This window comes from Lathyrus oleraceus, chromosome 4, assembly GCF_024323335.1.
Source record: "Lathyrus oleraceus cultivar Zhongwan6 chromosome 4, CAAS_Psat_ZW6_1.0, whole genome shotgun sequence".
Lineage (NCBI taxonomy): Eukaryota > Viridiplantae > Streptophyta > Magnoliopsida > Fabales > Fabaceae > Lathyrus > Lathyrus oleraceus.
This window is the reverse complement of record NC_066582.1, coordinates 108,034,353-108,056,345: the sequence shown is the minus strand read 5'-3', so window position 1 is coordinate 108,056,345 and position 21,993 is coordinate 108,034,353. Positions and strand designations below refer to the sequence as shown.

The 21,993-nt window shown below is 35.3% G+C and overlaps 1 long non-coding RNA gene and 5 other non-coding genes across 6 annotated transcripts; 1 reads left to right on the top strand and 5 right to left on the bottom strand.

Annotated features, from left to right (window-relative positions):
• Positions 1-10,224: 10,224 nt before the first annotated feature.
• On the bottom strand, positions 10,225-11,494 carry LOC127073786 (uncharacterized). The gene is made up of 2 exons (XR_007785867.1): positions 11,276-11,494; positions 10,225-10,548 (listed from the first exon to the last, which is right to left on the bottom strand). It is a non-coding gene; the product is annotated as an uncharacterized LOC127073786 (long non-coding RNA).
• On the bottom strand, positions 10,664-10,752 carry LOC127077608 (small nucleolar RNA R44/J54/Z268 family). The gene has a single exon (XR_007787399.1). It is a non-coding gene; the product is annotated as a small nucleolar RNA R44/J54/Z268 family (small nucleolar RNA).
• On the bottom strand, positions 10,819-10,906 carry LOC127077610 (small nucleolar RNA R44/J54/Z268 family). Its single transcript, XR_007787401.1, has one exon. It is a non-coding gene; the product is annotated as a small nucleolar RNA R44/J54/Z268 family (small nucleolar RNA).
• LOC127077609 (small nucleolar RNA R44/J54/Z268 family) lies at positions 10,981-11,069 on the bottom strand. Its single transcript, XR_007787400.1, has one exon. It is a non-coding gene; the product is annotated as a small nucleolar RNA R44/J54/Z268 family (small nucleolar RNA).
• On the bottom strand, positions 11,134-11,207 carry LOC127077607 (small nucleolar RNA Z267). Its single transcript, XR_007787398.1, has one exon. It is a non-coding gene; the product is annotated as a small nucleolar RNA Z267 (small nucleolar RNA).
• A 7,940-nt stretch (positions 11,495-19,434) lies between the features above and the next one.
• On the top strand, positions 19,435-19,508 carry TRNAI-AAU (transfer RNA isoleucine (anticodon AAU)). The gene has a single exon. It is a non-coding gene; the product is annotated as a tRNA-Ile (tRNA).
• Positions 19,509-21,993: the final 2,485 nt, after the last annotated feature.

Genomic DNA, 21,993 nt, shown 5'->3' with positions numbered 1-21,993 from the left:
CCAGTATTTTCAGAACCTGTGATGACTTCGCCGTTGCAGGAAGCAGGTTCTAGGGTGAACATGGGTCGAAATATCCAGTCTTTAGGAATGGGATATTCTACCCGCATGCCAAATTTAACGAATAATTCCACTGCATTCATTAGATAGCAAATGGATGAAAGTAACCATGACATGGTCCAGATGTTGGCCCAAACTATGGGGACAATCCTTAACCCTTTGATCCAGGATACTATCTAGTCTGACTGACAAGCGGTAGCGTAGATGACGCGTCTGGAAAACTTCTTTGGTGCCTCAGTCTCCCCGTCGTCCACGGAGAGAGTATATAGTAGAAAACCAGGGGGTACCCGTCGAGGAGGATCCTACCATTAACCAAGTTCAACAAAACCAAAGAGACACACCCGGGACGAACGTGACAAATATGGGAGGGGAGGTCGAACAAAATAGGGTCGAACTCCCTAGAAACCAACCACGAGGCCGCGTGGAGGAAGAACTAAGGATAACATTGGTAAATAGGAATTAGAATGCTAATAACCTTATACAACAAATGTGATACGTTGATGTGGTAGAGGATATAATCTGGCAGCCATGGTTGAAAGAATCATGGCTCGAAACGGGGTAAACTTTGGTCTTCGAAGGCTAAACTATACGTCACCATTCTCAGAATATATCCTTCAGTCAAACTTACCGCATATATGGAAGGTCCCTAAATTCACTAAGTTTTCTGGGAATACTACTGAATCCACTGTCGAGCATGTGGCTTGTAGGAATAGGAGTAGGAGGTTGTACATATCTGTATCTGACAAGACTTTAGGGAGCATGTTGGCTAAGGAGGATGATAATGGTGTCGAAAGAGCCATTTACTACCTCAGTATGGTCTTGAATGATGCAGAAACTAGGTATAACATAGTTGAAAATTTGTGTTTATGCTTGTATTTTTATTGTACGAAGTTGAAGCATTATATAAGACATGTTGACGTTTATGTTTCATCGCATTCCGATGTTATTAAACATGTGTTGTCTAAACCAATTTTGCATTGTCGAATTGGAAAATAGGCACTAGCTTTAACTGAATATTCCCTAACTTACAGGCCCTTAAAGGCAATTAAGGGACAAGTGGTAGCAGACTTTATAGTTGACCACACAATAACTGACAACACATTGACTTATCTCGAATTAGAGTCTTGGAAGTTATACTTCGATGGGTCTAGTTACAAAGACGGAACAGGCATAGGGGTTCTAATTATTTCTCCTAATAAAATTCCAACAAATTTCCAGTATAAAGTGGAAGGCCTTTGCTTGAACAATGAGGTTGAATATGATGCTTTGATAGCCGGACAGGAGACATTTTTGGAATTGGGGGCAACTCGAGTCGAAATAATGGGTGACTCAGAGCTAGTTATAAAACAAATCACAAAAGAGTACAAGTGTGTTAAAGAGAATCTCATCATGTACTTCATAATAGTCATTCAATTGTTGAAAAGATTCGAGATGGCTAATATTCGACACATACCTCGGTTGGAAAATCAAGTGGCTAATGACTTGGCTCAAATTGCGTCTGGGTATAAAATTTCAAAAGAGAAATTGCAAAAAGTCATCGAAGTTAGAGGAAGAGTTGTGTCGACCAGATTAGCCCCATCAGACTTGGAAATGACAAAGTTGGGATACGCTGGCAAAGAAAGCTTTGAAGTATTGGTAGTAGATAGCCTGACAGGTTGAGGATTGGAGAAAACCAATAGTGGAGTATTTGCAGAATCTGACGGCGTCTACCGAATGGAAAACCAGGTATCGAGCTTTAAGTTATGTCCTTTTGGGTAATGAATTATTCAAAAAGACTCCTGAGGGAGTTTTACTCAAATGTATTAGTGAATCAGAGGCATATCTAGCCCTTTCGAATGTCCATGGTGATGCATGTGGGGTACATCAGGTTGGTCATAAGATGAAGTGGTTATTATTTCTCCAAGGGATGCATTGGCCTACCATGTTAAAAGACTACATTGAATTCTCCAAAGGATGCCAAGAGTGTCAAGTACATGCAGGCATACAACATGTCCATGCAAGCGAACTGCATTCTATAGTCAAACCATGGCCTTTTAGAGGTTGGGCTTTAGATTTGGTTGGAGAAATTCGACCACCATCATCTAAAAGTCAGAGGTATATTTTGGTTGGTATTGATTACTTTACAAAATGGATTAAAGCTATACCTTTTACAAATGTAGACCAAGAAGATGTGATTGAATTTATCCAGAAACATATTATTTATGGATTTGGAATCCCAGAGACCATTACAACAGATCAGGGATCAGTATTTACTGGTCGAAAAATGCAAGAATTTCCTAAGGAAATAGGTTTCAAATTATTAACTTCTACGCCATATTATGCTCAGGCTAATGGTCAGGTTGAATCACCAAACAAGGTGGTAATTAGTTTGATTAAGAAACATGAGGGGAAGAGGCTCAGAAACTGGAATAAGACTTTAGATCAGGTTTTGTGGGTGTGTCGAACTTCTCCCAAAGAGGTCACTAACTCGACTCCATTTTGACTGACTTTTGGTCATGATGCAGTTTTACCAGTCGAGATTTACCTACAATCAATAAGAATTCATAGGTATTATGAAATTCCATCAGAATCATATTGGAACATGATGCTTGATGAGTTAGTTGATCTAGATGAAGAGAGACTCAATGCCTTGGAATTATTGAAAAGGCAGAAGAAGAGAGTAGAGAAATCTTACAATAAAAGGTTAAAGTTAAGATGTTTTTGCCTGAAGACTTGGTTTGGAAAGTAATCCTTCCAATGGATCGAAAAGATAGGGCCTTAGGGAAATGATCCCCCAAATGAGAAGGTCCTTTTCAAATTTTGTAAGTATTCTATAACGGTGCTTATGAGATCGGGGAGCTTAATAAAGATAAAGAATCTTAAGGGTGAATGGAAAATATTTAAATATTTATAATCCAGCACTCCAAGAGATAAAAATAATGAACGAATAATTGCATGCGAATTGGTCGAAGCCAACATGGTGATAAAATGTTGCCAACATGGCTTAAGTTCATTACAATGGCCCAAGGGTCAATAATCAGTACAATCGAAATAAAAAAGTCGTGAAGGAATAAATGGAAAAGAGACTAAAGCTAAAAGGGGAGATGAGCCTTCATATGGAGGTATTTTGCTTTATGAAGCTCCAGGCGTTTTTCACATAATGATCTTTTCGACAGAAGAGTTGTGAGCTCTGATTCTAATGTTCATGCCTTTTCAACAAACTCCAAACCAAAATCTAGTTCCTTAGCCATGGAAGCATCATCAAACTTCAAAATCTCATCTTTGCATTTCTTGGCTCCAGAGATCTTCGTCTGCAGTTTCTTTATTTGAGCTTCCCAAGAGGCAATGTCATGGTCGTGGCTTTCGATCTCTGACTTGTTTTTCGCTTTGGTTTTCTCCAACTCTATTACTTTGTTGGTCGATTCGGTAGCTGCATCCCAAACAGCTGCTTTAGCACCAGCCTTTTTCTCAATTTCCTTAGTGATCTGAGGTAATAGCTTATGATCAATAACACTTTATTCGATCATAATGCATAATTCCAAGATGACGTTGGCAACTTTTGGAGAAGTTTCCAGTAAATTGACTTGGTTGAGGAAAGTCTTCAAAGATAAGGGGGCAAAAGGATAAGCCGGCAAGAGTATGAAGAGCTCACCTTTAAAGAGTTTTTCTTTGATTTTCGAGAGAGCCTCATCCACAGGATTGCTCGAAGGTTGATCCTCAGAGGCTGTAGAGGTGATAAGACTCTTTTCAGACAAACTTTCCCTTCTACTTAGCATAACCTTCATATATTCGAGAGGTTTATTTTGCTTCAAGGCCGCTAGTTCTTCTGAAGAAAGACCTCCAGTTATTCCTGTCGAAGCTTTGATCACTTCAGGAACAACATCAGCTGTTGGAGTAGTAGTGGTTGGGCTTTGAGGTTGTTCTCCATTCGTCTCGATTTTATCATCATTGTTCCCCTCATCATTGGCATCTTGTTCTTCGAGGTCTTCATCTTCCTCACCAACAGGGCCATCATGAAATAATGGTTGGTATTCTTCTTCATCTTCTCTCAGCTCTTCATCTTGAGCATCATCACCTCCCAAAGCAGCAGTGTTTGTACCATCGACATTAGGCGAGCCACCTTCAGAGTCATGGACTTCTCAATAACCGGTTGGTTAATTTCACTCATTGAGTTTTCCTCTAAACCTCTTGCAGATGTTGAATGATAGGTTGGTTTTCCAGCACTGTTAAGAAGGACTGGTATAGAGGGAGATTTGGCCGTTGTTTGTGTAGTAGCGCCCTAAAAGCCAAAATCGAAAGATAAGTTAGTCAAAGTATTAGAGGATAATAAAACTGAAAGAAGAAAAGTCATGTAGGCTTTTACCTTGTCCCCTTTGACTCCAGGGATAGAGTTATCACTTTCAACTTGCGTTGCTGCTATCTTCGACAATTCTTCATAAGTAGGCTCCAGAATGGAAAGAGCGGCAGGTCGGTTTATAACTCTGGAAATTTTTGCCTGAGGCTAACTGGAGGCTTCGACAACCTTTGGTTGTTTCTTCCTTTTCCTAAGAGTCAGATCTAGGATGGGAGATAGATCCTCTTCGTCTGACTCTATCACGACATGAGCTTCAACTGCTTTCGTTTTGATTTTTTGAGGAGTAAGGGGAGGTTTTCGAGCACCCTAAATGAAAAATCGAAGTGTTAGTATTATCATTATGAATAACAAAAGCAATAGGCAAAGTAAAGGTGTACCTTTATAGTCAAGCTACTTCCCTCAGCCTTTGCTTCGACTGATTTCTTGATCGTTGGTCTCTTGGGTGGAACTCTAGTAGCTAAGAGAAAAAAGAAAAAAAAAGTTATTAAGAGTCAAGAGAAAATATCCTAATAGATAGATGTGGTTCGAAAAACCTCCCACTCCACACCTTCATATATATCTGACTCGATGCGAACATCTTCGATCCCTATATGAAGATGACCTTTGAAACTGTCTAAAGTGTGCTTAGTCACAACCACCCGTTGGGCTTTTTTCTGTGATTGTTGTCGAAGGATTTTTATATAATCCCCACATATAAACCAGTCTAGGAATGGAGGGGCAAGGGCCACTCCAAAATCATCGTTTGGAAGTCGAAGAAATTTAAAAGGAAACATTTTGAAAGCCATTTTGTATCGTTTCTCAGGAGGAACGTACGAAGGGATTTTTAAATTCTCCATTTTCTTTTAAAAGAAATTCCTTTAGAGTGACAGCTGCCTCACGAATGGTTCAACTAAGATCATCAGGCCTATACGCAGTTCCAAAGTAGTTTTGGAATGCCTGGATTTCTTTGATGTGTGTGTAAGTACCTTTTTTAATTTTTTCCAGCATAGAGAGAAAAGCTTTGTTAAAATGTTGAGTGAATGAAGGAACATCATAAAATTCTTCAGCATAGTACTGTGACCACCATTTCCCAAATTCTGGGGTACAAAGGAAACTTGGCTCGAAGCTAATTGGAGTGAGGTACATCCGGCCAGTATATCGAGCTATTTGTTTGATAGTGGTGGTTTCGTTGTGGTTTGCGTTAAAGAGAAGGAGGGTGTTATTTCTATCATAAAGGCATTTTGGGAGAATCTGAATCAACCCAAATTATTGAGCCACGGGGTTGGATTGATAAGCAATTAGGGTAACCTGACTCTTCGACGAATTTAATCTAAGGGTTATGAGTTTTGGGGTTAGAAAAGCTTCCCAGATTAAAAGAGACTTTGTTTCCTGGTTTTTGGTGGGAGATGGGAAGGGGCTTGTGAACCATTCTGGACCATATTTTCTAGAAGCGAAAGGGGTCATGTTCGACATAAAATCATGACGTTTTGCAAACATCGTGACATAGATCATGAATGTTGGTTGAAGGGCTTTTCCTTCGCCACTATGGGTTAACTTAGCCAAATGGATTCCTTTGACCTTCCTGTTTCTGACTTCCTCAACTTCTTCATCAATAGGGCTTTTGTTGGGAAGACTTGTCTCGAAGGTGGCATTTAGCCAGAGTTGCAGCAACTAGAAAGGACTAGAAATGAGGAGATTTCCTTTCTCTCCCAGATTTTTGAGTTTAGTAACACTTTCAGTCAATGATTCGTAAAGACTGACCGGGATCATTTCGCTCAGACAGACGTCATGACCAAAATGAAGTTAGTTCGCCAGAGTGAGATACTTCTTAGCAACCTGGAGTGACTTCGAGCAGAAGATGCGGTGGGATAACCATAAAGCCAAGAAGGCGATATGTTCTACGTCGAAAATGGTGTTGGTATCTTTGTCATGATAGTGCATTATATGGGTCGAATTGGCAGCCCTATAGGTGGAGAAGGCTATGGAGTCATCAGATTCTACAACTGGATCATAAGTAATCCAAGTTGGTTTTAGCCCTGTGATAACGACTATGTCGAAAAGAGTGGGTGTTACCATTCCACAAGGGAGGTGGAGGGTATAGTGGGTGATATCTCAGAAGTACAATGAGGAAACTAGTAAGGTATAGTGGGTGTTACCTTCGACAGCATGATTAAGTCATATATTCCCATATCTTTCCAGGTTTGGGATTTAGTGTTTTCTATTTGGTTTAACCAGTTTAGATAATCAGTTGGGTCTTTAAATAAGGAGGTCGCTCAAAAGACTCTAAAGTCATTGTTCATAAACCTTAAGTTTATAGTTTCATCTGCTAAAGATTGGGATTCCTCACCAATGTTGATTCTTTCAGCCCTAAGTCTTTTTGCTTGGCCTATTGGTTTGCATTTGTGATAAGTGGGAAAAAAGTCCCTAAGTCTACTAGGTTCAACATTCAGATTGGGTAAAGGTCCAAACAAAGCATGATTTTTTCCAAAAACAGTTATGGGAATGAGTACCTGAGATTCGTAAATCTTTTGTTGTTCTTCAGTTCTTGGTTCTGGAATGTATTGTTGGTTACCCACCATCACTGGGCCAAGAAGTGTGGCAAAAGGAGGGAGGTCCGAGATTTTTTTAGGGGCCCTCGTGTGTTTGACAGAGACCTTGACAGCTTTGGTCGTTTCTTTGGGGGTTTTGCTTGAAGTATCCATTTTTTGTTAAAAAGATTGAAAAGAGAAAATCTAGGTTTATTGAGTTTGTTTTGAAGAAGATGAAGAGTTTGAGGATTTGAAAGGTTCATAAAAAAAAGTGGAATTAGTGAGGAACGCGGTTTTTATAGGGGTTTGTGGGAGAAAAACTGGTTCAATTCAACATTAATGATGACAAACAAGTGGGACACGTGTCCCTCCAGGATTGCTTAGTGGAACGGTGGAAATTAAGGTCTTAATCCCACGATCTCCTAGGGTCTAGGAAACGTGATGATTAAAAAGATTCAGGCATGAGTTGAAAAGACATGTCGGAAAAGGGTAATGATGATTCTGACGTCATTTGTCAGGTGGGAAAAGATGGATAGTTTTTGCAATGTTGGAGCACTAGTGGCATCAAAGCTATGCATGAATTGTTCAAAGGCGTCAAACCATAGTCTCAAAAAATGTCATTTTCTTCGAGGTGTCGAAAATGACATTTTGGGGGGGTAATTCGTTAGCTCCAATTTCGACGCCTGACATGGATTAAAGGAATTAAATAAGGAAATAAGCTCGTGTGAAGAAATTAAATACTTCGAAAAAATTATAATGTTTGAAATTCCAGTCGAAAATACCTTGATACAAGGGTAAAGGTGTTTTGTGGACTTCGAAATGTTTCTAGTAGTAGGGAAACATAACCATCACTAACGACAGTTCGACAAGGGATTTAAACTCAAATAAGAGAGGGAATTCTTTGTTCTTATCTAAACTGGTGAGCATACGTGGAGGCATGGTGGGCGATCATGCACATACAAAGTGTCACTTGTCTCAATCTGGTGAATAGGCCATTAGAAGCAGTTATTTCGATTGATATAAATAGGGAGTCTTAGTGTTAGGATATGGGTGTTCAAAAGTTGTACAAATTCAACAAATTATCCAAAGTATTTGTGTGTAAAGAAAGTGTAAATTGAGAAAATGTATGTTCGTTGTGGCGCCATGTTTTTATTTAAAGCAATTTAATCAATCCTTTCTTTTTTCTTCAGAAATTTATCTTCTTCGCCATTTACTTTCTAGTATTTTCATTGCTTTCCTTGCCTCATTTTTCCTTTATATTCTTTAACAAGGAATTTAAATATGAACTTTGTCGAAGTGTTTATCACCCATCAAACTTCCCCTTAAAACAATTAGCAAATATCCTAAAATCAATCTGATCGATCTTGTAAATAACCAAAATATTTTTAATTTGAAAGATCAACGGTTATTTACCAATATTCACGGTAGACAAATTGCATGCCAGGTTTTTAAATATTGTTGTATTATATCATTTTGTTGTTGATAACGATTAATGACGTAAAACCTAGGTTTTGTTGGAATTGGACACCTACTCAAGCTAGTTTTGTGATTGATAAATATGAAAACCAATTGAATTCGATAATCCACAAATGATAAATTGTGTACACTTCTTGTGACTAGACAACTTGAGTCAACTCATACCAAATGTTTCATTGCTTGTAATCTTGGATATTTGTGAAACGAATTGTATGTTTTCTTGATCCCAATTGATTGTATCATTTTCATATTTGCTTCAAACCTTCCACTTGCAACTCAATTTTGAAAAAACTATAATTTTGGAAAATGGAAATTGTATTTTTTAATTTGGTTCTATTCACCCTCCTCTAGACATTTTTTCTACTTTCATATTCACACCCATCAATATTCACAAAAACAGATTCTCAAAAGGATGGTATCTTATCTAAATTCCTTTGCTAAATATAAGTTTCTTTTCGCTAAAAAGAACTTAAAACAAAATCTTTTCTATAAATTAATTATGGGTGTACATGGGTTAATTTGGATTGGGTAAGGGTTAAACTCTATACACAATTCATATAGGACACTCCGATTTGGAAAAGATAAAATAACTACTCATTACACCAATGGATCGGTTTGAGCAAATCCATCAACTTTCGAGTTGGGTTGGATTAGATATTTGATTGCCCAAGTAATATTTCTTTCTTTATGAAAATTAAATGACAAAATGATGAATCATTATATTTTTTCATAAAAATTACTCAACATTTATATATTCTTTAAAAAATTTAGATAACATATTTTAACTATCTTTTACCATCATAAACTAATAAATGATATCATCAACTAATAAATTAATGGTAAAATACTAACAACAAATTAAACTTGCATAGCATAAAATTGTATTGGTATCAAAAGATTCTAAGTTAGAACCCGGTTAGGATTTATGACTTTTAATCTCTGAAAAATATTTGGCTATGAGATGCGTGACAAGATGTATCATTATCATCTAAGTTGTTAAAAGGACTTGAAGTACCTTTGGGTAATTATCATTTTCATTAGATAAAACAAAATCATGTTTTGGCACTCTGTGTTAGTAAAAAATTAGAATAAGCAAATATATATCTTTAAAACAAAGGAGGGAGAATTTTTTGGTCTTCAAACACATTTCCCAAACTTTGACTGCTTCTCTCTAAAATGTTGAGTTATCAAAAACAAATTGGTACAACTCAAGCATCGAAAAGAAGTTATCAATAATTCTAATTTGTCTCAACTTTCCTCTTTCTAGAATGATTATCTTTCTCTCATTCTCCTTGACACTCTATGTCCTCATTTTAAATTTTCTTCAAATTGATATCATTTTATGATTCTTTTTTACGATAAGAAAGGGAGAGAAGATCAATGATTTTGATCATTTTTAGAAAAATGACCTAAAGATTATGTTATTTAAAGAGGTCAATGATGCTGACTCTTAAGAATTTAATCTAACAGCACTAAAGAAAAAATATTTGATTATCAAACGAACTTCGTGGAATAAAAATTTTAAGCCTTATAAGGAGCCAATGGCCGTCAGGGTATCTCAAGATATAATTATTGGATTAATCCCATGTCTAAGTCAATTTACATGATTAACAATGGATCAGGAGAAAATGTTTCGATGTTTTATCATTGTTCTTTTTATTCTTATTCTTGTGTTTGTTTTGGAAAATGAAAAAATATCAAACTATAGGATTTGGAATAGCATTATAGAAGTAACCTTAGTAGGTTCCTACCCAAAGGAACTTAACGTAGGGTTCATGGTATTGTTTCTATGTAATCTCTTAACTATTTATTGGTGTTAATGATTTTAGACCAATCTCAGCATCAAATATAAACAAATTTAATTGTTCAAAACAAAATAAACCAAACATGTAAAAAGGATGTTTGCCCAGAATTCACAAACAAGCCTTCATTGATACCAACATAAAACGGTTTTTTTCATACGATGCTTTTGGAGCCCTTACTTTCACAAAGGCTTCTACAAAACCAACTTTCAAATCTCCGTTCTTTATGAACATCATTAGGCTTCATGCTTTCAAATAAAATCAAAAGGTAGGAAATGGCCTCAGCGGTAGTGACAATTAGCATTGATCATCAAACTATATATCTGGTAATACGTGCAATGAGTACATCACTGGCCAAATCAAACAACAATGGCTGAAACAAATTCATAATCGAATTTATCGCTAAAATTTTACATTAACATTCTGATATCAAATATAATTTATAAAAAAAACAGAAAATTTTCTAAAATATCAGTTTAGTAATAAATAATGCATCAGAGAGATTCCCATCGACAAGTCATCATTTTCTCTAATTAGGAGATCTGATGTCCCTGTCTGTTTTATCATCATTTGCAAATTGAATAACACTTCAAAATTAAAGAAAATCAAAACAAGACAATTCGAAAAACATAGTATTGTGCAAAACGCATCAGAGATTTTTCCCATTAGACAAATCAACATTCCCCATAAGAGTGCTGAGTCCCTGTCTATATCTTATCATCATCTGCGCACAATTTATTTCTCTAAAAGAAAAATGTCTCAATGCAAATCAACAAAAGTTAAAGACTCATGAAATAAAAAACATAATGCATCAGAGAGATTCCCAACGACAAATCATCATTTTCTCTAATTAGGAGATCTGATGTCCCTGTCTGTTGTATCGTCACTTGCAAATTCTATAATGACGAAAACATAATGAAAACAACACTAGAATGAATTTTAGGATTGAATGATTATAATCGGTGCCTCAGAGTAAAATTAGTTTCATAGAAATTAATCTCAAAGTATATTTAACACCATCATAGGCACGCGATGTTAAAAACATGAACGTACAAATGATAATTATATTGAAGGAGTAAAAGAACGAGAAAATAACAAACCGCGGCGAAGAAGAAAACACATGTTGGCTTTCGAAGTTGCTGAGTATATGTTAGGGTTTATGATTGTGGGTAAATATATAGAAGGAATTAGGGTATTTGAGAACGAACGCCGCAGGAATTTATGAAATTCAACGATGACCCGTGCCGTATGGAATATAAATTGGGCTATTCAAGAATTAGCCCAAACTATGTTCACAATTTGCATACGCTGCTTTTCTTTTACGCCTCCTTTTGAAGTTTGATTTGGAATTTTAGGGAAATAAAATTTTAGATTATTCAAATATTTCAATTCAATTCTTTAATTTTTAGTGTTTTTCGTAACCAATGTCAAAATATGAAAATAATTGGGGCCAATTTGTAAAATTTTAATAATTTATAGAGAAAAGTTTTCACTATTGAAATTATAAAAAGATGTGAAAAATGTAAAAATACAAAGTTATTGAATTTCTTTTTATATTTTTTTTAGATTAAAAGTAGTGTAATGAATTAGTTTTACACTATCATTCAATAAAAATTCATTAATTTATCATGTCATCAACCTTGATGCCCACAACAACTAAGTCAGAGAAACTTGATGATACGCTAGTCATCATTCTTTCAGAAAACATGGGTTTTATAGTATCCATGAACCAATTTGTCAACTCCTTCTCAGCAAGGGACGGTTTAACTTGCGAGGTCGCCTCTTTCAACCGTTGTGCATATTCCTTGTAAGACTCGTGGTCTCTCTATGACATATTAAGCAATTGCCTCCTATCCGGGACTATATCCATGTTATATTTATAGTGTTGGATGAAAGCATCAGATAAGTCTTGGAAACAACGAATTTTGCTTTGATCAAGGCTCAAATCATATTTGGATGGGGCACCCTTCAAGCTATCTTGGAAAAATGTATCATAAGTTTATCATCCTTGACGATTGAACCTATTTTCCGATAGTACATAATGAGATGACTTTTGGGGCATGAATGAACATCGTACTTATTGAAGTCAAGGGTTTTGAATTTCCCGGGGATCACAAGACCGGATACCAAGCACATTTTTATGGCAGCAGCACCAAAGACTTTGTCTCCTTCATTGCTCTTAACTGTTTCTCAAGAATCTAATAATTCTCCTTTATACCATTTATATCTAAATACCTTTCGTCTTCTTCATCCGAAGATTCTAGAGCATGGTGGATCGGATGCTGGTCTTCAAAGTGTGGTTGCACATGTGTATGGACAATTGATTGAGCGATAGTTTGGACCGCAGGATGCGCCTTGGTGGTGAAGGGTAAAGGTATCGCTTGTTGTGTAGATTGCATAACACTTATGGCTCCTTTAAATGAGGGCGTGAAGCCATAAGGTAGACCATAAGTAGGCCATGTAGTAAGCATGATTCTTGCAGGTTGGGGCTTTAGGGTATGACCAAAGATCTCTAATGAAGAAATTCCACTAATAGTGAAGAACTTAAAAAGATTCGTGAAACGAGAAAGACAAAAGGAAGGACAGACAAAAATAAAGGAAGAAATGGAATATAAGACCAAAATCCCCCCAAAATAAAAAAGAAGTTCAAAATCGGAAGAAAAAAAAAGGAAATAAACCCCAAAAGGAAGGAAATAAGGCTTATATCCCTTGGGACGACAATGATATGAAATCATGCAACAAAGAAACCAACGTGTGTATCATGAATGACCACAAAGATAACAATAAGTGCTTTACAATATCTAATGTTAAGTGGTACCTTGATAGTGACAGTTCAAAACATATGACTGGAGAAAAAATTTACTCTCCTTTTTCTCTCCTATGGCAATAGGGTTTGTCTCTTATGGTTATAATAACAATGGGATAATCACTAGTATTTGTATCGTTGGTAAGTTCCTCAGTCCAATGATTGAGAAGGTTATGTTAGTTTATGGCTTAAAGCATAATTTATTAATTACTAGTTAATTTTGCAACAAAAGGAACAATGTAATGTTTAGTTCTTCTGGATGCATGGTTACCAAATATAAATGAGATCAAACTATTGTCACCAGGTATAGAAGTGGAAACACATACATCGTGAATCTAAATAAGATTCCTTTAAATGATGTTTATCTTCTTAATAACGATGATGAATCTTGGTCATGGCATAGGAGAATAACCCATATCCAAGGGGACCACTTAAACAAGTCGGTCCACAAGGATTTAGTAATTGGCTTGTCAAATATGCATTTTGAGAAAAGTCAGTTATGTAATGCGTGCGAAAATAGGAAACAAGTAATGGCTTATTCTAAATCTAAAAATGTTGTTTGTACAAACCGACCCTTACAACTTTTACACACAGGTCTTTCTGGTCCATCTAGAATCAATATTTTTGGCAGAAAAGGGACAATCATTGGGATTGGTATCGTTGGTAAGTTCCCATATCCAACAATTGGGGAGGTTTTGTTAGTTGATGGCTTAAAGCATGATTTATTAAGTAGTAGTTAATTTGGCGCCAAAGGGAACAATATAACATTTGATTCTTTTAGATGCAGTGTTATCAAATATAAATGAGATCATACTATTATCACCGGGTATAAAAGTAGAAACACATACATCGTGAATCTAAATAAGATTCTTTCAAGTGATGTTTGTCTTCTCAATAATGAGGATGAATCTTGGCTATGGCATATGAGAATAACCCATATCCACGGGGACCATTTTAAAAAGTTGGTCTGCAAGGATTTAGTTATTGGCTTGCCAAATATGAGTTTTGAGAAAAGTTGTTTATGTGATGCATGCCAATAAAGGAAACAGATAAGGGATTCTTTCAAATATAAAAATGTTTGTACAAATTGACCCTTACAACCTTTACACGTGGATCTCTTTGGTCCATCTAGAACCAAGATTATTGGTATCAATCTCTATGCCCTTGTAGTTGTTGATGACTATTCTCGCTATACATGGGAATTATTCCAATCACAAAAAAGATACATGTTTTTTGCCTTTCAAAAACTTGTTAGGATTATCTAGAACAAGAAGGGATCAAACGTTACATTAATCTATAATGATCGCAATGGTGAATTGCATAAAAAGTAATCCTAAAGATACTATAATGAGTATGGTATTCAACATACATTATTAACTTCATGAACTCCCCGACAAAATGGGGTTGTGGATAGGAAAAATATATCTTTATAAGAGTTATCAAGGACAATGCTCAACAAGAATAATCCTCCTAAATACTTTTGGGTCACTACTTGTTATTCGAACATCCTACGAGTTGTATAAAGGAAAGAAGTTGAATATTTCTCACTTACAAGTTTCCGGATGCAAATGATTGAGTCTTAATAATACAAAGGATAATCTTGGAAAATTTGAAGCTAAAGTTGGTGAAGACATATTCTTAGGATATTCCACTTTCAGAAAGACTTTTAGAGTTTTTAATAAAAGAACCATGGCGATATAATAGTTCGTTCATGTTACCTTTGATGAGACTAACCCCTCTTTTGTAGAGGTAGATGTTGTTGACTGTGCATGTATTCTTGAGAAATCATCCATGGAAGATGATGATCAAAACAAAGACAGAGATCAAGATCAAGAAGAAGTCCAAAATCTAAATAAAGAGACTCGAACTTAAGAAGTCAACTTTGAGAATCAAAGTCTACCCACATAATGGAGGACCACTAAGGATCATCCAATTCAGAATGTTATATGGGATATTTCTAAGGGAGTTACGACTCAGTGCTACCTTATTAAGGTATGTAATCATATGGTATTTCTCTCCTATGTTTAGCCAAAGGAAGTTGACAAGGCTCTCATTGATGAATATTGGTATCTTTCTATGCAAGAAGAGTTAAATCAACTTAAAAAACCAAAATTTTGGCAACTCGTTTCTAAAGCTTCATCTCATCGAGTGACTGGGACCCGCTGTGTATTTCACAACTACCTGGATGAAAATGGAAAAGTTTTATGAAATAAAGTAAGACTTGTTGTGAAAGGATACAATCAACATAGAAGTATAGATTTCAAGGAAATATATGCTTTTCTAAATCGATTAGAGGCCATAAGGATGCTTCTAGCATTTTCTTTCATCATGAATTTTAAACTCTTCTAAGTGGATGTAAAGACTGTGGTGTTCTTGAACGATTGTATCCAATAAGAAGTGTATGCTTATTAACCTTCCAATTTTATAAATAATTATTTTCCTAATCATGCTTTCAAGTCGAAAAGGGTTGTATATGGTCTGAAACAAGCTTCTTGAGCTTGGTGATCATTTGAGCAAGTCTTCGTTTGAAAATAATTTCAAAGATGGAAGGTTGATATAACTCCTTCGTAAAATAAACCATGACATTTACTTGTGCATTCTTTTGTCATTTTAATTTTACTAATGAATCCTCTTGCAAGGAGTTTTTTATATGATGCAAAAAGCATTTTGAATCATATATGAGTGGGATTCTTCCTACTTTTTTATCATCAAAGGAATTTGGTCAGAAAAAAGTTGTCCAAAGATTTCCTAAGGGGTCAAAGAGTTCAAATGGAAGTAGACCCAAAAGAAATTCAAAAAGTTGCAAATGTTTTTAACAGTCATGAGCCATCAGAAGGTTATGGTTATGAGGAATTCCAGTCTCCAAAACAATGTGGCATTAAAGCATGATGTCCATGATGAGCATGCATACTCAAATATAGTGCGACAAGCTTCAAGCCCATCAGGTGGAGAAGTATGATCGTATGCTCTACTTTAATGTATTTCTAAGTGTTCATGATTCATTAAGTCGTGATCGTAAACCATCTCCATTACCACTCCATGAGAAATGGAAAAGGGACCGATAAAGATCAGATGGAGAGTTCACGCCAGAGGCTACACATATAGTTGCTGAGAATATTGTAAGTATATTCATTGACAATAATATTAATTGTGGGTTAATTCACTTTGGTAATAAAATGTTATTCACGTTGCAATACTTGTTGGTTTAATGGCCATTAAAGGTTAATTTCTTCCAAAATTACGACATGATATATTAGTGTAAGCAATTAGAATAAAGACTTCCGTTCCTAAGTATATTGGTTCAACTCTTTTGATTCTGAATGAGGTGGTCTTCTGAAGTGTTTCGTGTTGGTAAAACTTATTACTTCTGAGGCGCATATGGCCTTCTGCTCGTATTTGGATCCGTTGGGAAGCGTCCGCTCTTGCAGAGGTGGATTTCAAAAATATTAGTCCAAGGTTCATTTCCACCAACCTATTCCTTCTTATCACTCAGGGTCAACTTCTATGTCTCACAAGGAAGTGAAAATAAAAGAGGATTTGCACGCGTGGTATCAGGGAATCACCTCGTTGCCCTATCTCACTTCCTTTCATGTGCAGGCGATAAGGCTTTCCTTTTCTCTACCGCCTTGAATAAGAAGAAAAAATTTGAGTGGATGGCAGAACGAGATGAGGCTTTCCAGAAGGTAAAAGCCTTTCTCACGTCGCCTCTCATTCTCACTCGTCAAAGGGAGGAATCACAATTACTCATGTACCTCTTTGTCACAATCAGGCGATGAGCTCATTACTCGTTTGAAAGGTTTTAAAAAATCCATATGGTGAGAAGGATGGTATTATAGGCCGTAGATCTCTCGGAATATGATATCCAGTACATCCTTAGAGGAAACATCAAATCCCAGACTCTGGATGATTTTGTGGCCGAATTTAGCTCGCTCATCGAGGAGAGGACAACTCTAGAATGGACATTATTAATTGATCGCACCTCCAATGTAAAAGGTTGCAACATAGGAATAATATTGGAAGGACCTGACAACTTACTAATCAAACATATATTGAAGTTTGAGTTTAAAGCCAATAACAATCAGGCATAGTAAGAGGCTTTCATCGTTGGCCTGATCCTCACCTTAGAAATTGGAGCCTTTTGAATGAAACCAATAATACCTCCTAGTTGATCGCCAACCAAGTCTTTGGATAATATCAGGCTAAAGAACCTCGATTGATAAGATATCTACAAAAGGTACAAAGTTTATCCTCTCGCTTTACTTATTTTGAAATATAACATGTTCCCCACGAACAAGACTTCATAGTAGATCTTTTGTCCAAGCTTTCCACCCAGAAGATAACAGGGTTTAGCAAAATAGTGATCCAGGAGACTCTCGCCTCCCCCGGTAGCGAGAAGGGTGAGGTTTACTCTCTAGAAGTGGTCCTTGAGTCTAGTTGGATATCGTTCATATTGTGTTATATGTAGGCGGATGAACTCCCACTGGACGAGGGGGAAACAAGCAAGATCTGAAAACAAGCTGCTAAATACATTATTCCCTCGGGAAAACTCTACAAAATTGGGAGAGCGACTCCAATGTTATTATGCCTGGGAAAACATGAATTATCTGCAGGTTTGGGCTTCCCATAGCTATTGTCTCCTACACTGGAACCCAGTTCGCTAGTTTTATGGTCAATGACTTTTGCATAGATTTAGGAGTGCAAATGAAATTTGTATTCGTTGTACATCTGTAGGCCAATGGGCAAGCAGAATCAACAAACGAAGTGATTATGAAGGGGCTAAAAAAGAAGCTCGATGATGCCAAAGGTTTATGGGCGAAACTGCTCCATGAAATATTGTCTCCATATTACACCATCTTCAATTTACTACTAATGACACCCCATTCTGCATGGTGTATGGATCTGACACCATGTTGCCCATAGAAATAGACGCGCCCTCATGGTGATGTACTCAGTTTAAACAAGAGGTAAATAAGGCACGATCAGAGTGTGCAACAAATTTGGTCGACTTATTGAGAGAAGTCGCCAATTTCCGAGAATTTGCAGTCAAACACAGAGCCATCAGATGATATAACCTCACAGTCAAGCCGATGGAGATGCGAGAAGGTGACATGGTCTTGAAGTGGGTGGTTCTGCCTACTAAGTAAGGAAAACTACAACCCAACTAGGAAGGACCATACCGCATATTCCAAAAGCTTCCTCATGGGGCGTACAAGCTATAAGGATTAAATTGAAAACTCATACGCAAAACTTAGAACGTCCTCCATCTTAAATATTATTACAGTTAGATTATTTGTAATTTCCTAAAGACATCACAATTATGTGTATATGAACAGTTTCTTGAACGTCTATTACCAACAAGAATATTTTCTCGATATGTTGTATGTTGGACTTCATAGCGAATATCCTTATCGCCTCTTAAGGCATTTTTTATGATGAACTTCACAACGAAGATCCTTGTTGTCTCTTAAGAAAGTTTTTTTTACACTAAACTTCATAGCGAAGATCATTGTCGCCTCTTAAGGCAATTTTTTACGTTGTACTTCATAGTGAAGATCCTTGTCGTCTTTTAAGGCATTTTTTATGCTAGACTTCACAACGAAGATCGTTTTCGCTTCTTAAGGCAATTTTTTAGCTTAGGGTTTAGGAAACCGTCAGAGGCAGTATCCCCTCCCCCATGACTAGGGGGATTATTGACTACCTATTTTCCATCGAGTCGTATGACTCTTTTAAATCTCATACGACGCTCCCACCATCAAGACGTAAAGTATGGAGAAAAAACTTGCAACTATTCTTCATCTCATAAATAAAATAGTGTAACACAAGAGTAAAAAGAAACAACTCCAATAAACCGCCTGATCCAGTAACTCACATACTTATCTAATGACTAACATAATATATCAATCTTTAAAATAGTTTGACATTATTAAAATATTTTATATAATTAATTAATTAAATTCGTTTATACAACATATCAATCCACATGCTTTGTATACATCTATTGAATTAAAAAGGTAACTAAATAAGAATAAGAACATATTATTTCTTTTGAATATGGAAAAATATAAATACTTTGAATCTCAATATCTTTAGTAACTTTAGTTATTTTTATGAGAGAAAAACATTTAAAAAAATGAGAATATCATGTAGGTGAGAGATAAAAAAAAATTGGTGTATTTAACATCTAATCCCTAACTCTTCACACGATCTTAATTAAATACTGAAAATAATTTAATTACTAAAATATTAAAAATTATATAATTGCTATATGATAAAATCTCGGTGCTACTTGCAAAATAAATAATACAAACTTGTTTTCATTGGTTGTAAAGGAGATACGAAACAAATGTAACTAATGTAAATGTTATATGCACGGGTGAAGCTTTTAATTTAAACAAAATGAATTGTAGCTAATATAATACGTTAAATAAGGCTCATTGTAGCATTTAAACAAATGGCCCATTAGCTCAGTTGGTTAGAGCGTCGTGCTAATAACGCGAAGGTCGCAGGTTCGAGACCTGCATGGGCCAATTATTTTTATTGTTTTGATTTTCCATCGTTTGATTATATACCAACATTATTTCATTGAAACTATATACATAATAAAAAAGTTCTCATTATTTGGATTCGGTAACCTTTTGAAAAGGTGGATTTTACATAATTAAAAAATGTTTAAACACTATAGAATAATTTCTTTACTTTCATTAAAAAAAATTGATATTGTAAAATAAATGAGATATTTTAAATACGGGTATATTGGGTTAGAAATTTATAGGATTTTAGTTTATTTTTTATGATAAACTTTTTTTGTGGCATTTAATTAAATTATTATAAAATTCAATTTTTTGTGGTGTTTAATTAAGTTTACTATAAAATTTTAAAAAGTCACGTGTGTTCAATTAAGACAATATGTTACATCATTTTTAAATTATTAAATATTATTTAAATTTTTTTAAATATATTATTTTTTATTAGTTGTATTTTCATTAATTTTTTAATTAAGTTATTATTAAATATATTTTTAATAATATGTTTGATAATTAGAAAACTTTTGAACAAAAATTATTCAACCACATCCATTAATGTGATTGAGAGGATATAAAATATTTTATATTTTTAATTTTCATTCACTATTTTTATGCCAACATCTTCATTTTAATTAAAACAAATGTGATACTCGTTTGACATGCGCAACATTTGATTTCTTTTTTTTCTTCACGAAATTGTGTTTTGTGAATTTTAAGTTGAATTTATTAAAGAACTGTTATCGTTATTGTGCTTGATAAACTTATTATATATTTTGTTTAAATTTGTGAGTGTTCTATTACGGTGGACCTAATGTGTGGTGCCTTTTGATGTGGAGTATGTGATAAGTATGGACTCAAAAAGAATCCACTATTTATGATTTGTGTTCTTTTCTAAAGCCTTTATTTATGATCAAATTGTTTCTATACTCTAACTTGATGTGACCGTCGTCGTCTTTCCTTTTGAATAGAGAGACCATCTTTCGTTCTCTTGTTTACCTGATTGAAATTATTGATATGTTAGAGTTGGGTTCTAGACCCGCTAGGGTGGCAATTAACCCTACACCCATTTTCTACCTTAATTGATATTTTGAGTCCTGTACAATGGTTCAAGGTTTATATTCATTCAACTCCCTTTTGTCTGGTTCCATGGCCTTCTTATGTTTACTATTATCCACAATCCCAAGCATAAGATCTGATACGAGTACAGTGTCCGAAGAAATAACTATGGTTGCCCAAATGTTTAGTCAAATATTATAGCCCTCTTAGATTTAGTTTGGTATATCGTCTTATATTTACTCTAATCTAATTATCAATAACAAAAATCTTACTTAAGAGTGTTTCTTGTTCTTACTGATGGAGGATTAATATATCTTTAAATATATAGAGAAATGTTATTGGGGGAATATGAAATTAAAACCAATTTAATATTTTTTGGGAAAATATCCTTTTATTATTAAAAGGTTTAATATTTTATTGATTTTAGGATTTATTATCATCTTTTTCATTTTTTATTTTATTTTTTTGAATAAAAAATTTAGGGTTAAATATGTTTGTGGTCCTCCTAAATATCTCATATTTTACTTTTAGTCCCTAAAAAAATTTCCTTCAAAGAATGATCCTCCTAAAAAATTTCAACCACATTTTTGGTCTCTGTCGCTAAAACTGTCACTAATTCAGTCGCTAAGTAGTAAACTATCACTAAAATCGTCGCTAATTTTGTCGCTAAGTTGCAACATGTTTCTCATGCCAATATGTCAGACCAAACAAGGCCCCACTTATACTCATCACGAGCCAAAGAAGCGACGTAGACGACATTATCACTCATCAGCAAATTTCCTTCACCACCAGAAGAATCTAATCCTAATATATAATCACCCTGATCATATTTGGATCAAGGGTAGTGAAGTTCCAACCATATAATATTTACACAAACTCGGGGTTATCCACTCCCACAAACGACGAAAACTCTTTGCTGATGAGCTTGGGAACATCGTTCATGGGTGCATTCCCTGGGTTGGCCATGACAATACTCATAAAAAAATATAATGACATACCTGTAAAGGAGAACAAGAAAGATCATAGATAGGTAAGCGACAAAAAGTCCAAATGCACGAGCAAGAGAGTTGGTAGCTAAACCCATAAAGAAGAAATGAACATGGAATAATAGGAAAGAGAAAAGGGATTTTGGGGGAAAATCCTACCTTTTATAAGGAAGCCAGACGATAATCAACAGTCTAGATCGAAGGTAGGAAAAATATTTGAAGGTAGCAAATCAACCATCTCATAAAAAATAACGAAGGGTCAGAGTACTCAAGCACCTTATATAGGGGAATCATGCCCTCACTTGTACCCATGAGCCACATACCTAAAAAAGGGAGCAAAAAGTCTCGATGATTAGAAAACATTTAATGCACTTGTCTCCCTACTATTTTTTCAACTGATTCCAAGCGTTTACACTTCCAGTCAAAGAAAGCAACATCCTATAAGG